The 14,229-nt window shown below is 41.3% G+C and overlaps 1 protein-coding gene across 13 annotated transcripts in view; it reads right to left on the reverse strand.

Moving 5' to 3' along the window:
- Window positions 1-14,229, reverse strand: part of LOC121290549 (integrator complex subunit 6-like) — a 111,387-nt gene that overhangs the window by 85,953 nt on the left and 11,205 nt on the right. The gene's annotated exons all lie outside the window — the stretch shown is intronic.

A 14,229-nucleotide genomic window follows, 5' to 3' on the forward strand; every position in this document is an offset into this window, starting at 1 on the left:
CCAGCAATGCCAACATTGCATAAATGAATTTTTTAAAAAGTATGCTTCATGAGCAATTTGGCAAGTCACAATTTAAGATTTAGGCAATGAGCCTTTTATACAATTATCAGGACCAGTCATTTTCATGAACAATTATGTTTTGCATAGTAGCTAAAAATACCAGCAGATTCTGGTCAAAGTGAAGTTAATCAATTTTAATTCAATGCAGGAATGTACTGGATGAGTTAATGGTGATAGGTATACCATATGAATACACTGGAACAATCTGTTCAGTCTTTAAAACTCAGAGTAATATATTAATCCCTTGTATACTCACGTCCATTTATTTTGGCTGCTTTACTTGGCCTCTATTGGTATAAGAGAATCTCAGCATTCAGAAAAGTCATTTGTATTTGATGTGCAAACTCATTAATATATGACAACATGAGTAATTAAAGATTATCTTTTAAATGCAGTGATTGCATTGCGTCTAGCAAAGTTAAGATCGGGAGTCCCTAGAAATGCAATATTTGCAGGGGTTGTTGCCCCTATTTCTACTGAAAAGTTTGCACTGGTCAGGACAGTTTAGAATTGGTTGTTGCTGTTACCACAGAAAAGCTAAGCACATCTATTTGTGAATTCATTTATATGAATGTCCTGGCAAGAACAGCCTAGGTGATATTTTATGGAAGCTTGTCATCTGGTAACAGCCCAGCATCCAAAACCTGAAAAAGAAACAAAGTCCAAACAGGATAGAGATATTAACAGCATGTTTGATGCTGTCAGATTTATTCAACCTACTCCTGTAAGCTGGCTGGACACAGTTTGCTATTTTGGCAATAAGAGGTCTAATGCAAGGAGCAAAGAACCTTAAGCAGGGGGAAAGAAACTAGCACAATGCCCAAAACCTTATTAACTATGTCAATGAGGGACTAAGGGGCTACAAAACACAATTTGCCTGTTAGATCTTATTTTCACATGCCTGCTCAACGCATAGGTTCCCAAGAATTAATCAAACTTGGCTCCAATAGCGCAAGATACAGAATGAGGAATGAAAACTCCCCATGCTCACTAATAAAATCATTCAATTGAAAAAGTGTCAAAATCTTCATATTGCAACAACTCAAGTAGAGTTGACTAAAACAAACTGAATGGATAGTACCATTAACCAGTTAAGTAGACTGGTCAAGGTTGTATAACCAGGATGAAAGCTACAGCTAAAGTTTAAGTCACACTACTGAGAACACTTAATAAATGATTTCACTTTAGAACCACGAAGTTATAGATGCTTTGCATTCACTACTGTGCTCAAGAAGTCACTAGGAATTCTTGTCCATATTATCTTCATGCATCTTTTGTAGAACAGTCCCTGTGAAAAAGGCTAGATCCAGGACTTGGGAAATAGGATCCCATTTCTTCCAACTTGGAATTTTGTCCGTTTATTCATTTATCTTTTATACACAATTACAGCTATGTGTCTGTCTTTCAGGATAAACCTGAATTAAACGATTACATTATACAGAATGCACACAATTACGCAAAAAAAAGAACAAAATCTACAAAGGAACAATAATTTGTCAGCTGTGATTCAGTTGGCATCATCACTGAGTCAGAAGGTTCTGGGTTCAAATCCCATTCCAGAATTTGAGCACACAAATCAAAGACTGACACTTCAGTGCAGTACTTAGGGAATGCTTCGCTGTTAGAGGTGTTGCCTTTTGGATGAAACATTAAACCAAGGCCCCATCTAAACCCTCTCAAGTGTCCATAAAAGATCCCCACAGCACCATTTTGAAGAGCAGTGGAGTCAACCCGGATGTCCTGGCCAGTATGTATCCCTCAAATCAATCAGTTCCATAGATTATCTGATCATTATGCTGTACGCAAATTGGCCACTGTGTTTTCTACATTACAACAGTGACTACACTTCAAAAGTTCTTGATTGGATGTAAAACACTTTGGGATGTCCTGTGGTGGCGAAAGGCGCTTTATAGGTACAAGTCTTTCTTATTTTTCTTCGTGGCTAACAGCTCCATTCAGTGTAGTGCTAAGCCATTCAGACTTGAAGGCTTGACTGTGTTGAGCAAAATCTCTGATTTTAGATGGCAGATAAATGTGCTACAATGAGTCCAAGAACTCGTGCAACGGAGTACTGAAAAACAACCCCCTCCGACTGCTATCCAGTGACCCCTGCTGGAAAATGCATGTGTGGACTTCAAACGAGAACAGGAATACATTCAACTGTAATACTTACATTTAAATCAGATCCTAATTAACATTGTTTGGGTTCACACATGAAAGAGACAATTGGCATAGTTCACCATATCGGCGAGAGGGTGGAAATACTGGGGCAACTGAATTCCATAATTGTGCAGCAAGAGTAGACAAAAGAGAAAGCCAACTCACTTACCAAAGCCCTTATTTAAACCAAATCACATCTGACTTTTAACTTGGTAAATAATGATTGCAAAATTCCATATTTTAATAAAATTAAGGAATATTAAAAAAAAATCATCTGACAAGATTGATCTTTTATGGAATGCTTACAATATTAAGTTGTAATTTATTAGGGTGTGTAAGAGGTTTGGATCACATCATAAGCCACAGGTCTATGCAATTATTTATGCTAGAACTTTGCTGCATTTTTTTTAGTTGCCCCTCTCCTGAGGATTCTAATGAATAGGCAATCTAGCAGCAATCTAATAATCTTTCCCAAGAGATCATTCTTATGAATAAGCCTGGGCAACAATGCCAGTACACTGTACATCTATTCAGCTATCACAACCAAACCAAAATCTGTTCTCACCTATACTTCACTCTAGAACAAGGGACAGTAGATAGTTATGTCCTAGAATTTCAGCCATTTTTTCTCTCTTCAGCTTGGGTACACTAAGGTTAACTTACTGCTATGATAGATGTGATCAGCTGAATCAATATAGACTAGAATCCAAACATAGGACCTTCTTTAATATCATGGATAGTGTCAAATGATGCACTTATCCACGATTTAAAGCATTGGTGTGTAACTGAAACACTGGCAAATTTCCATTTTGCAACAGATAAGGCAAAAGCAGCGTACAATCAATAGGATCATGAAGGTACCATGGCACTAAGCACTTACTCAAGAGCACATAAACATAATGGTAAAACACAAACAGGATGGCAGGCTACGGGCCTCTATTAAGCAAACCCCTTCAATGCCAGGTGAGGTGCTCACATCAGGAGGCCAGCCTTTCAGGAAGAAACAGAGCAACCCATTATAATGTCACCTTGAGGCCAAGTTTCAGAGCAGCATTGGTAGAAACTATATAAAATCAATAACTGCTGTACAAGTCTGAATGTTCAATACAAGAGCAAATAAGGAATGAATAAAGAGCAGCTGACTTCAGTGGGGCAATTAATTCACGTGATGAATTCCAATACTTAGCCAAGTTTGAAGTTCTGAGTTCAGGAAACTCGGGTCGCCCAAGCATGCGCCAACCAGAAACTGGCTGCACGTGTGCAGTTCAGTTATTTAATGCTCTTTAGACCGAGGACCGGCCCTACACACTGTCATGACCACAGATCATAGCCCCAAATTATTTACGGACATACTGAGCTTTTAAGACAGATGAATTTTTTTTTTAATAAAAAGACATACAAGCAAAAGCTGGCTAAGACTGTAAAGCAACTGCTTGCTGGAGAATTCCTATGTGGATTACACTTGACCAACTGAACCAGAGAACAGAATGTCGCACCTAAAGGCGTATTTCAGACAGAGACACTTCAAAGGAGAAGATGTAATGCAAAAACTGAACTGTAAGCTCCTGTGTTTGCAGAGATAACGAAGGTTGATTACCATCTCAGCAGAAACCAGCACCTGTGAGTTATATCCCAGACTGTGGACATGAGAGTTGAAAAGAAAGCAAATCTGGATAAAAGACATGTTTGTTTTTTTTTCCCTTCCAAGAAAAAAGCCAAATGCAGTCCCAGTTCTATGTGCTGGTTTTGGTGTTCCAGGCTTGGTGTGCGAGGGTATGCTGTGAAGGTCACAGCTGAAGAACATCAACAAGGAATTCTTGTGCTTGGAGATAAAAAAAGTCTCTCTCTCTATTGCTGGAAGCAAGTCACAAGTCAGCAAAGCCACAGTCAAAATGGGAACAGGACAACTCCTTTCAGCTAACCTGCAGAACCAAGAATCTGCAAACCAGCTGCTCAACTGCCCAATGTCTGCTCTACCATAATCATCCAACTTAACGGCCACAACGTTTCATCATCTACTCCACACTGACCAGCCAAAGACTGATTCATATATCTTTTTAACTTTTGTTTCTGCACTCACTTCTCATTTCTAATCTGTGTGTATATGCATTGTGTTATTATTGTTCTCTTGTGTTTTAGTAACTAATAACCTCACTCTCTCTTTAACTCAAGAAAGCCTGGTTAAACTGGCTCCCTTTGAAACAAATACATTTGGGCCAGGAAAGGGTATCCACAAGGGAAGGGATCCTTTTTAAATTAACCTTGTTGTGACCAATCCAGGGGGTTAAATTAAGAAGGGGAGCCAGTTCATCTCTCCTCACCTGGGATCAAAATAATTTGGGGTACCTCGTCCAGGATCATAACAAATTGAGGGAACCTTACCCAGGTAGCAGTCATAACGTCTATACAGAAGAAAAAAAAAGAGTGGCATGAAAATGCAGATTAGATGACCTGGAACAGAGTATCATTATCTAGGAGTCCCAGGGAACAGGACACAGGAGGAGGACAGGGAGGGCTCCCAAAAAGAAGTCCCAGGTAAGAGACAATGCCAAGGGGCAGGAATAGGTCTCCTTAAGCAAGTTAAAGAAAGGAGCAGAGCATTAGGCTCCGATTTCCAGAAAGAGCTGCACAGCGCAGACTTTAAGTGAAGTGGGCATGAGAGAAGCCTGGAGATCAGAGAAAGCAGCTGAAAGTTGGTGAGTCCATGCTGCGGGCCGTGGGGACTAAGGTAACCCTTTGGAGCAGTACTGTTCTGCTTGGCACGGCCAAAGATCCAAAATTGTGCTTGGAAGGCGAAACTTGAATGTACTCAAGGATCTAGGGGAAGGAATCTTGAAAGGCAAGATTGAAAACCTGCAAGGTGGGTCATTGTTAAAGCCATCTGAGTAGGAGCAACCTTTGGAGAGAATTCCAACATGGAGACTGGAAACTATTGTGAGAAAGGCAAATTTTCAGTGAGATTGGTTGGCTCACACTGTGACAAACTCTGGGTGTGCGGTTGAGAAATCCACAGAATCAGGTTTGGTTGCATCTGTCATCTATTCTGTAGTGTGGTCTATCCGGCCACAGTTCGCCTATTAATTCAAAGACCCACATGCTTACCCTGAATATTAGAGTATAAGGTAGATATTGTAAACTGTTTCATCTTTCTGAACTTGCATAGTAAAGTTTATTTTTGTTTGTTCAAAACCCATGGAATTTTGTGGCCTTATTCACTTAGTGAGCATCTTTAACTTAATCTACTTTAAGCAAAACATTATTGGTCCCTAGCCAGATCTCCCCCCACAACCTGGAGTCTGACCAAGGATAACATAAATTGGGGGCTTGTCCGGGATCTCGAAACCACAGACAAATACAAGTACTTGCTGAGGTTAGGGTTTATAAGATGTCCACAGTGAACTTTACTATACGGATTGAAAAGCAGAACGGCTTTGTCAACTGCTACGTTTCTGGAAAGAGAAGACTTATCCCGGAGTGATTTGCAACAATTAGCCAAGGCTCAGTTAATTGCATTAGCAGAAAAGTTAGAGTTAAGAGTTAAAAGCAGGGGTGAAGAAAGCAGAAATGATTGTGGAAATAACACAGCATCAGAGTTCTGAAGAAGAGTCATACGGACTCGAAATCTTAACTTTGTTTCTCTCCACAGATGCTGCCAGACCTGCTGAGTTCTTCCAGCATTTTGGTTTAATTTCAAATTTCCAGCATCCGCAGTATTTTGCTTTTATTTTTGAACTGTGGGGACTATACTGGCACATTTCAGAATTAACTGAAAATGTATAATGGTGTTAAGAGTGCTCATCACTGTAGCAATATTGAATTTTATCTCATCATAACCAGGTTTGACAGGGACATTCTGCTCATATCTAGAGAAATAAAGCTCAATGACCATTGAACATATCTTCAAGTGCAAGATAAACACCAATTAAGATTTTCAGATTTGCCTCAGTTCTGAAGACTGATGGGAGACAAATTATATGCCAATGATCACAAAGTTGTCACTTTAAAATGACTGTTACCACAAGGTGGAACTGTTGATTACTAATGAAAGGGTATTCAGTACAAGCATAAATATTAATTCAGGATAGTTCAGAGTAGGCCAAATATAGCATTATCAGGAATACACTTGAGATGCCTTCAATTCTTGTAAACACAGAACCCTGCAAAACATACTATTGTATAAAGGTCTCCCTGGAGTATGCAAGCTTTTAAAATAGTACGAAGAAGCAGAGCATATGATACCATCAGTTTCTTTCATAACTTGCCAAAACAATTTTACTTCAAAGTAATATAAGTTTACCCTTTAACATTACAAAGGAAACGTTTTTCAAAAAAGCCTGCAGTGGAAGATCCTTTTGTTGCATGCCAGATTTTATGCTGGACACAGTCTTGCACAAGACTGCCTGAACGCACAGTTTCTCTCACTAGTTTAAGCCCATCACATTTTCTTGGTGAATAAAACAACAAATTTCTTTTTTTAAAATTGCATTGCAGGTGCCTTCATTTCTTCAACCAGAGTATTGATGCAAGGCCAAAATTTGGGAGACTCATTTCTCAGCAAATTTATTATACCTGCTTTACATCATGACAGTAGGTAATGGAGGTTTCACTGCATTCACCAGTCTGTTAGCTTATTAAGTTCAATTTGAATGCAGCATATTAACGTCAACTTTAAAAATGGAAATCACAAATCTTTCACTGAGATGAAGGGGTATAAAGTCTCAGTGGGAGGAAAAAAATGCAGTCACGCACCAAAATCAGGCCCCTCCTCCACATTATAGCGATCAACAATGGCAACAGAAACTTCAAAGCAAGCTGTCTATCTGAGTCCTTAGCTAGTCACCCCATGCATGCTTCAGAAAAGAGAGGACCAAAAGTTACTAATTTTATTAGACAACAGACTAAAATGAAAAATGAAGTGGGGTGGTTACATACTGGCCTTGTACCTCAAACTTGGGATGAAATTTTCTTGTCCATAGGCTGTAAGTGGCTTGCATAAAATTAATCAGAATTTAGGCAGTTTCAATTCACTTCCAATATCCATGGGCCCTTAGCAGGAAACTGCCCCAGATTTGGCATCAATTGACAGTGTTACGCAGACAGGCCGAAGGAAGGATACAGGAAGGAAATGGAATTAACAGGTAAAATAAAATATTCCAAGATAGAGGCCAAGGGATAACACTGGTGCAGGGTAAAACAAGATTTACTTGACACTCTGTGCTATACCAGAAATCATTGGTGCACTAAGTACCTGCAAGAGAAATTGTTTCATTTTCCTAATTTCTCTCATCTTGTCTTTTAATACATTTAAGTCTCTCTAATCTCTTCCCAAAACAAACAAATCGATGCTATTTTTATAAAGAGCATTTTCTACACTGGGGGAAAAGATGGATCCCACTATGTTCTTCCTTGCTTAAAACTCACTAATGAGGTTTCATTCAAATAGCCACTGCCATGGGGCCTCTATTTGGAAGCTGCTGCAATGGTAAAATGTGATTTCTGCATTTCCAAGCTGTTCATCAGCTACAAGCAGCTAAGGATGGAACAGTTTGACTACAGACTTGATAACCACCCCCAGCATCCAACAGAAAACAAAACTCAAGCTGGAAAACCAGAGCTTCCCTTCTGCACCTTACCTAGGGTTAAAGCAACTTGCTGTTTCAACTCAATCCAAACCAAGGAAATTGAGGCTGAGTCAAACATCCAGAACAGCAGGAAGTTATCTGACAGGCCACTCTCAGCCTATTGGACTTCTCAGTACACTGATTAAATATTTTATCATAGTTTCATCATACATATATTTCATCATTCAGCTTCCATGCTGAATGATACTGGAGTTGTGATCAGTTATCTTCATTATTCGCTTACCTAGCCAGCACAACCATTTTGATAACCTGCATCATATGGCACCACAATGTTTTGAGGGAGGCAGTGGCATAGTGGTAATGTCACCAGGTTAGCAAACCAGAGGCCTAGGCAAATGCCCTGGGGGCACGGGTTTGAATCCCACATTTAATTTAAATTCAGTTAATAAATCTGGAATTATGAGCTAACCTCGTAATCGTGACCATAAAACTATTGTTGATTGTCAAAAAAATACATCTGGTTCACTAATGTCTGTTAGGGAAGGAAATCTGGGATCCTTAACTGGCCTGGTCTACGTGACTCCAGACCCACAGCAATGTGGTTGGCTCTTAAAATGGTCCAGCAAGCCACTTAGTTGTATCAAAACCGCTACAAAGGCTATGAAAAGGAATGAAACCAGACAGATCACCTGGCATTGACCTAGACATCAGAAACAGAAAGGGCAAGCCTAGTCATGTCAACCCTGCAAAGTCCTCCTTACTAACATCTGGGGCTTGTGCCAAAATTGGAGAGCTGTCTCAGACAAGACAAGCAAAAGCCTAACACAGTCATGCTCACCAAATCATACCTTACAGACAATGTCTCAGGCACCATCACCATTCCTGGGTATGTCCAGTCCCACTGACATGACAGACCTAGCAGAGGTGGCAACACAGTGGTATACAGGTGGGAAGGAGTTGCCCTGGAAGTTCTCAACAGACCCCAGTAACTCTCATGGTCTCAAGTCAAACATAGGCAAGGAAACCTCCTGCTGATTTCTACCTACTGTTTTCCCCCCACCCCACCTGGTTAATCAGTGTTCCTCCATGTTGAACACCACGTGGAGGAAGCACTGAGAGTGGCAAGGGCACTCCGGGTGGGGAACTTCAATGTCCATCACCAAGAGTAGCTCGGTTGCACCACTACTAACCAAGCTGGCCAAGTCCTAAAGGATATAGCTATTTGACTGGGTCTGCAGCAGGTGAAGAACGAACCAAGAGGGCAAAACCTTCTTGACCTTGTCCTCACCAATCCACCTGCCACAGATGCATCTGTCCATGACAGAATTAGTAAGAGTGACCACTGCACAGCCCTTGTGGAGACAAAGTCCTGTCTTCATATTGAGGATACCCTCCATCGTGTGTGTGGCACTATCACTGTGCTAAGAGGTATAGATTTTGAACAGATCTAGAAACTCAAGACTGGGTATCCATGAGGTGCCTGTGGGCCATAGCTGTGTATAACCACAATCTCTAACTTCATGGCCTGGCATATCCCCCACTCTACCATTACCATCAAGCCAGGGAATCAACCCTGGTTCAATGAAGAGTGCAGGAGGGCATGCCAGGAGCAGCATTAAGCATACTGGAAAATGCAGTGTCAACCTGGTGAAGCTACAACATAGGGCTACTTATGTGCCAAACAGCAAAAGAAGCATGCAACAGAGCCAAGCGATCCCACAACCAAAGGATCAGATCTAAGCTCTGCAAACCTGCCACATTCAGTCATGAACAGTGATGGAAATGAAACGACGAATCGGAGGCGGAGACTTCACAAATATCCCTATCCTCAATCATGGGGGAACCCAGCTCATCAGTGCAAAAAAAAAAAGGCTGAAGCATTTGCACCAATTCTCAGCCAGAAGTGCCAAGTGGATGATCCATCTCAGCCTCCTCCTTAGTCCCAGCATCACAGATGCCAGTCTTCAGCCAATTTGATTCACTCCATGTGATATCAAGATACGGATGAAGACACTGCAAAGGCTATGGGCCCTGACAACACTCCAAAGACTTGTGCTCCAGAACTAACTTTGCCCTTCGCCAAGCTGTTCCATTAAGGCTACAACACTGGCATCTACCCAGCAATGTGGGAAAGTGCCCAGCTATGTCCTGTCCACAAAAAGGACAAATCCAACACGGCCAGTTACTACTCCATCAGTCTACACTCAATCAGTAGCAAAGTGAAAGAAAGTGTCACTGACAGTGCTATCAAGTGGCATTTACTCAGCAATAACCTGCTCACATTCAGTTTGGGTTCCACAAGGGCCCCTCAGCTCCTGACCTCATTACAGTCTTAGTCCGAACTTGGATAAAGGAGCTCAACTCAATAGGTTAGGTGAGCTGAGAGTGACTGCCCTTGACACTAAGGCAGCATTTGCCCGAGTGCAGCATCAAGGAGCCCTGGCAAAACTGGAGCCAAAGGAAATCGGGGGAAAACTCTCCACTGGCTGAAGTCATACCTTTGTGGAGCACAAAGAAAGGTGGTTGTGGTTGTTGGAGGTCAATCATCTCAGCCCCAGAACATCACGGCAGGAGTTCCTAGGGTAGTGTCCTAGGCCCAACCATCTTTAGCTGCTTCATCAATGGCCTTCCCTCCATCATAAGGTCAGAAGCTGGATTTATTCACTGATTATTGTACAATGTTCAGCAACATTTGTAACTCCTCAGATACTGAAGCAGTCCATGCTCATATGCAGCAAGACCTGGACACCATTCAAGCTTGGGCTGATAAGTGACAAGTAACATTCATGCCAAAGTGCCAGGCAATGCCCATCTCCCTTTGACATTCAATGGCATTACCATCATTGAATCCCCACTGTCAATATCCTGGGGTTACTGTTGGCCAAAAACAGAACTGGGTCTGCCATGTAAATACAGTGGCTATACGAACAGGTCTGAGTCTGGGAATTCTGCAGAGTGTAACTGACCTCCTGTATCCCCAAAGCCTGCCCACCATCTACAAGGCACAAGTCAGAAGTACGTTGGAATACTCTCCACTTGCCTGGACAAGTGCAGCTCCAATAGCACAAGAAGCTTGACACCATCCAGAACAAAGCAGCCTGCTAGATTGGCACCCCATCCACCATCCTCTCCCTCCACCAGTGACGCACAGTGGTATCAGTGCGTACCATCTACAAGATGCACTGCAGTTGCTCCCCTTCGACAGCTTCTTCCAAACTCACGACCTCTACCACCTAGAAGGACGAGGATGCATGGGAACACCATCACCTGCAAACTCCCATCCAAGCCACAAACCATGCTGAAAATATATCATCATTCCTTCACTGTTGCTGGGTCAAAATCCTGGAACACCCTCTCTAACAGCACTTGTGGGTGTACCTACACCACATGGCCCGCAGCGGTTCAAGAAGGCAGCTCGTCACCACCTTCTCAAGGGCAACGAGGATGGGCGATAAATGCTGGTCTAGCCAGTGGCACCCATGTCCCATGAAAGAATAAAAAAAACAAAAGCAGTGTGCCATGTTCAAAAGTCACATTTCTTTTAAGAACACAAAAACAATCAATCAGGACTGGGAGAACAAATGTTGGTAGTGAAGCTTGAAAACTTCCTTCTCAATCAGCAGCTTTCAACAGTCACAGTTCCTAACCTGCAACCATTATTTTCTGCAGTTTTGTTTAAAACTTATTACAATTAGTTTCTTTCCCCCAGAAAAACCTAAGTGATATCTTGCTGGCTGCACAAGATTCTTTCCACCTGAAATTAATCAAATTCTTACATTTAACCAGGTGAACAAAGACTGAATGCAATTTTTCACATTCATCACTCCAGCTTTTCAGTCAACTACCAGACCCTGTGCTCCAGAGAGCAAGGTTTTGCATTGAGTGTTCTTTAGTGCCCTCAGGTTTTTGTGGAGTAAGGTCAATTTGATATTATAAAATTAAACACAGCAAGCAGGGAGGCAACCCATATTATGGGAGAGCCTGAATCACTCAATTTCACACTAGTGGGCCAGGGTACAACACATTGATGTCCCAATGCACTGCACTATAAGGAAGCATGTCTGTGCATGACTTTCCACACAGTGAACTGCTAACCTTAGCTGGGCTCTTGGAGAGGCATTTTGCTTCCCCACAGGACGAGAAACAAACATCAGCCTGCTTGCTTCCCAGCAGCCAGTTAGAATTTATCAGCAGAGATGACTGAACAGGTCATCTCACCATTCAGCAAAGGGAACACTATACAATGGAAGATAAGGGGGAAGGACAGGCAATGAAGGAACTCAGGAATAGCAAAATCAAAACATCAATTCTCTTTTCAGTGTTGCTATTCTGAGTTGTAGACTTTAAAAGCTTATTCGATTTTAGATATCAGTACTGTAATCCTTATTTACTTTCTAAATCAGGTCTTGAATCTCTTCTACAGGAGCTGAAATTCACTGGTCACTATTTGTAGCATTTTGCTTAATGCACTTGTGTAAAACTCCTATGGTGCATAATCTTAACCAAATGAACCCCGTGGTCACATTATTGCCTGAGTCAGATGGTCCCGAGTTCAAGCCTCACTAGAGGCTTTGCACAGTATCTAGGCTGACATGATTGAGGGAATGCTGCCATGTGGGCAGTGTTGCCTTTCCAACGAGACATTAAAGAGGCCATGTCAGCCCTCTCAAGTGGATGTAAAAGATCCTCTAGCACTCTTACATGGATCAATAGGTATTCTCCCTGGTATCCTGACTAATAATTAGCCCTCAGCCAACATTACTGAAACAGGTTATCAGGTCATAATCTCATTGCTGTTTGCAGGACCTTGATGTATTTAAATTGGCTTTCACATGTTCTATTACAACAGTGACTACACATCAAACAAGTACTTCATTGGCTTTGAAATACTTCGGGACAATTGGTGGATGCAAGAGTCATCTTTTATTTAAAATAATTCTCAGGACATGGGCATCACTGGTGAGCCAGCATTTGTTGTCAATCCTACCTTGGTGTGGTGGTAAGAACACAGGAACAGGAGTAGATCATTCAGTCCCTCGAACCTATGCCATTGCTCAATGAGATCATGGTTCATGTGTATTCTAACTCCATCCACCCACCTTGGCTCCATAGTTCTTAGTCTCATTCGCTAGCAAAAATCTGAGTGTTAAAATTATAATTTAGCTACCATCTATTGTTTTTTGTGGGCCGGAGTTCCACATATCTTACAAGATTTGCATGGAAAAGTATTTCCTAACTTCTCTCCTGAATGACCTGGCTGAGTTTAAGGCCTAGGCCTCACACCGGTGGAAAAGTTGCTGTCCATTTATCCTATCAAACCTTCTCAGGAAACCTCAACCAAATCATCCTTTATCCTTCTATATTCCAGGGAATAAATATATGCAATTTCTCCTCATAATCTAACCCTTGTAGCACTGTTAACACTCAAGTGAATCTACACTGCACTCCTTACAAAGTCATCTCTTTTTTAATGTGTGGTATCCAAATGTGCTCTCAGCAGGGTTTTGAAAAGCTGTGCAAGATTTTCTAGCCCTCTAGTTATAAAGATCATCAATTGGTCTATTAGCCTTTTGATTATTAAAATTAAAGTAACTACAAAAATAATGATCTGTGCACATGAACCTGAAATCTTTTTGGATCTCCACTGTTAATTTTTCACCATTTAAAAAAAATTCAGATTTACACTTTTTTGTGTAAATGTGCCAACTGGATGACTTCACATCTAACTGCACTGAAATCCATCTGTCAGATACTCTCACTCAATCAATCTAACAATGTTGTTTTGTAATTATATGTTTCTATTTACACTACTTGCGATGCCCTCAATCTTTGTGTCAATCGCCAACTTTGACCTGTGGCTCTCCTGTATCCTGGTATTGATAAATACAGTGAATAATTGACATGCTGGCATAGATCCTGTAGGATACCATTGATATGCACTTGAATTGGAGCATGACAATTATCCACACTCTAACCAATCTCTTAAACTACTTTACCCAGAGTGGTTGGAAGGTGGAACTTGCTACCAAGAGGAATAATTTAAGGCAAACAGTATAGATGCAGTTAAGGGGAAGGCTAGATCAGTGCATGCGGGGGAAAAGAATATAGCAACATTTTATAGAATTAGATGAAGTAAATAAAGTGAGAGGAGGCTCATGTAGAGGTTAAGCACCACAGGGATGGGCCAAAAGCACATTTCTGTGCTTTAAATTATCTAAGTTCTACCAGTGTCATGGTCAATATCCTTCCCTCAACCACCCCATCCACACACAAAAATCATTCAGTTATTCATTTATGGGATCTGACTAGTTACAGGTTGGGTGTCTGCACTTGTCTACACAACTGTGACTGCGCTTCCAAGCGTTACATTGGATACGAAATTTGTTAGGACATCAAGAATGCAATGAAGCTCTGTGAAATGAAAGTA

Source organism: Carcharodon carcharias, chromosome 18 (assembly GCF_017639515.1).
Source record: "Carcharodon carcharias isolate sCarCar2 chromosome 18, sCarCar2.pri, whole genome shotgun sequence".
Classification (NCBI taxonomy): Eukaryota; Metazoa; Chordata; class Chondrichthyes; order Lamniformes; family Lamnidae; genus Carcharodon; species Carcharodon carcharias.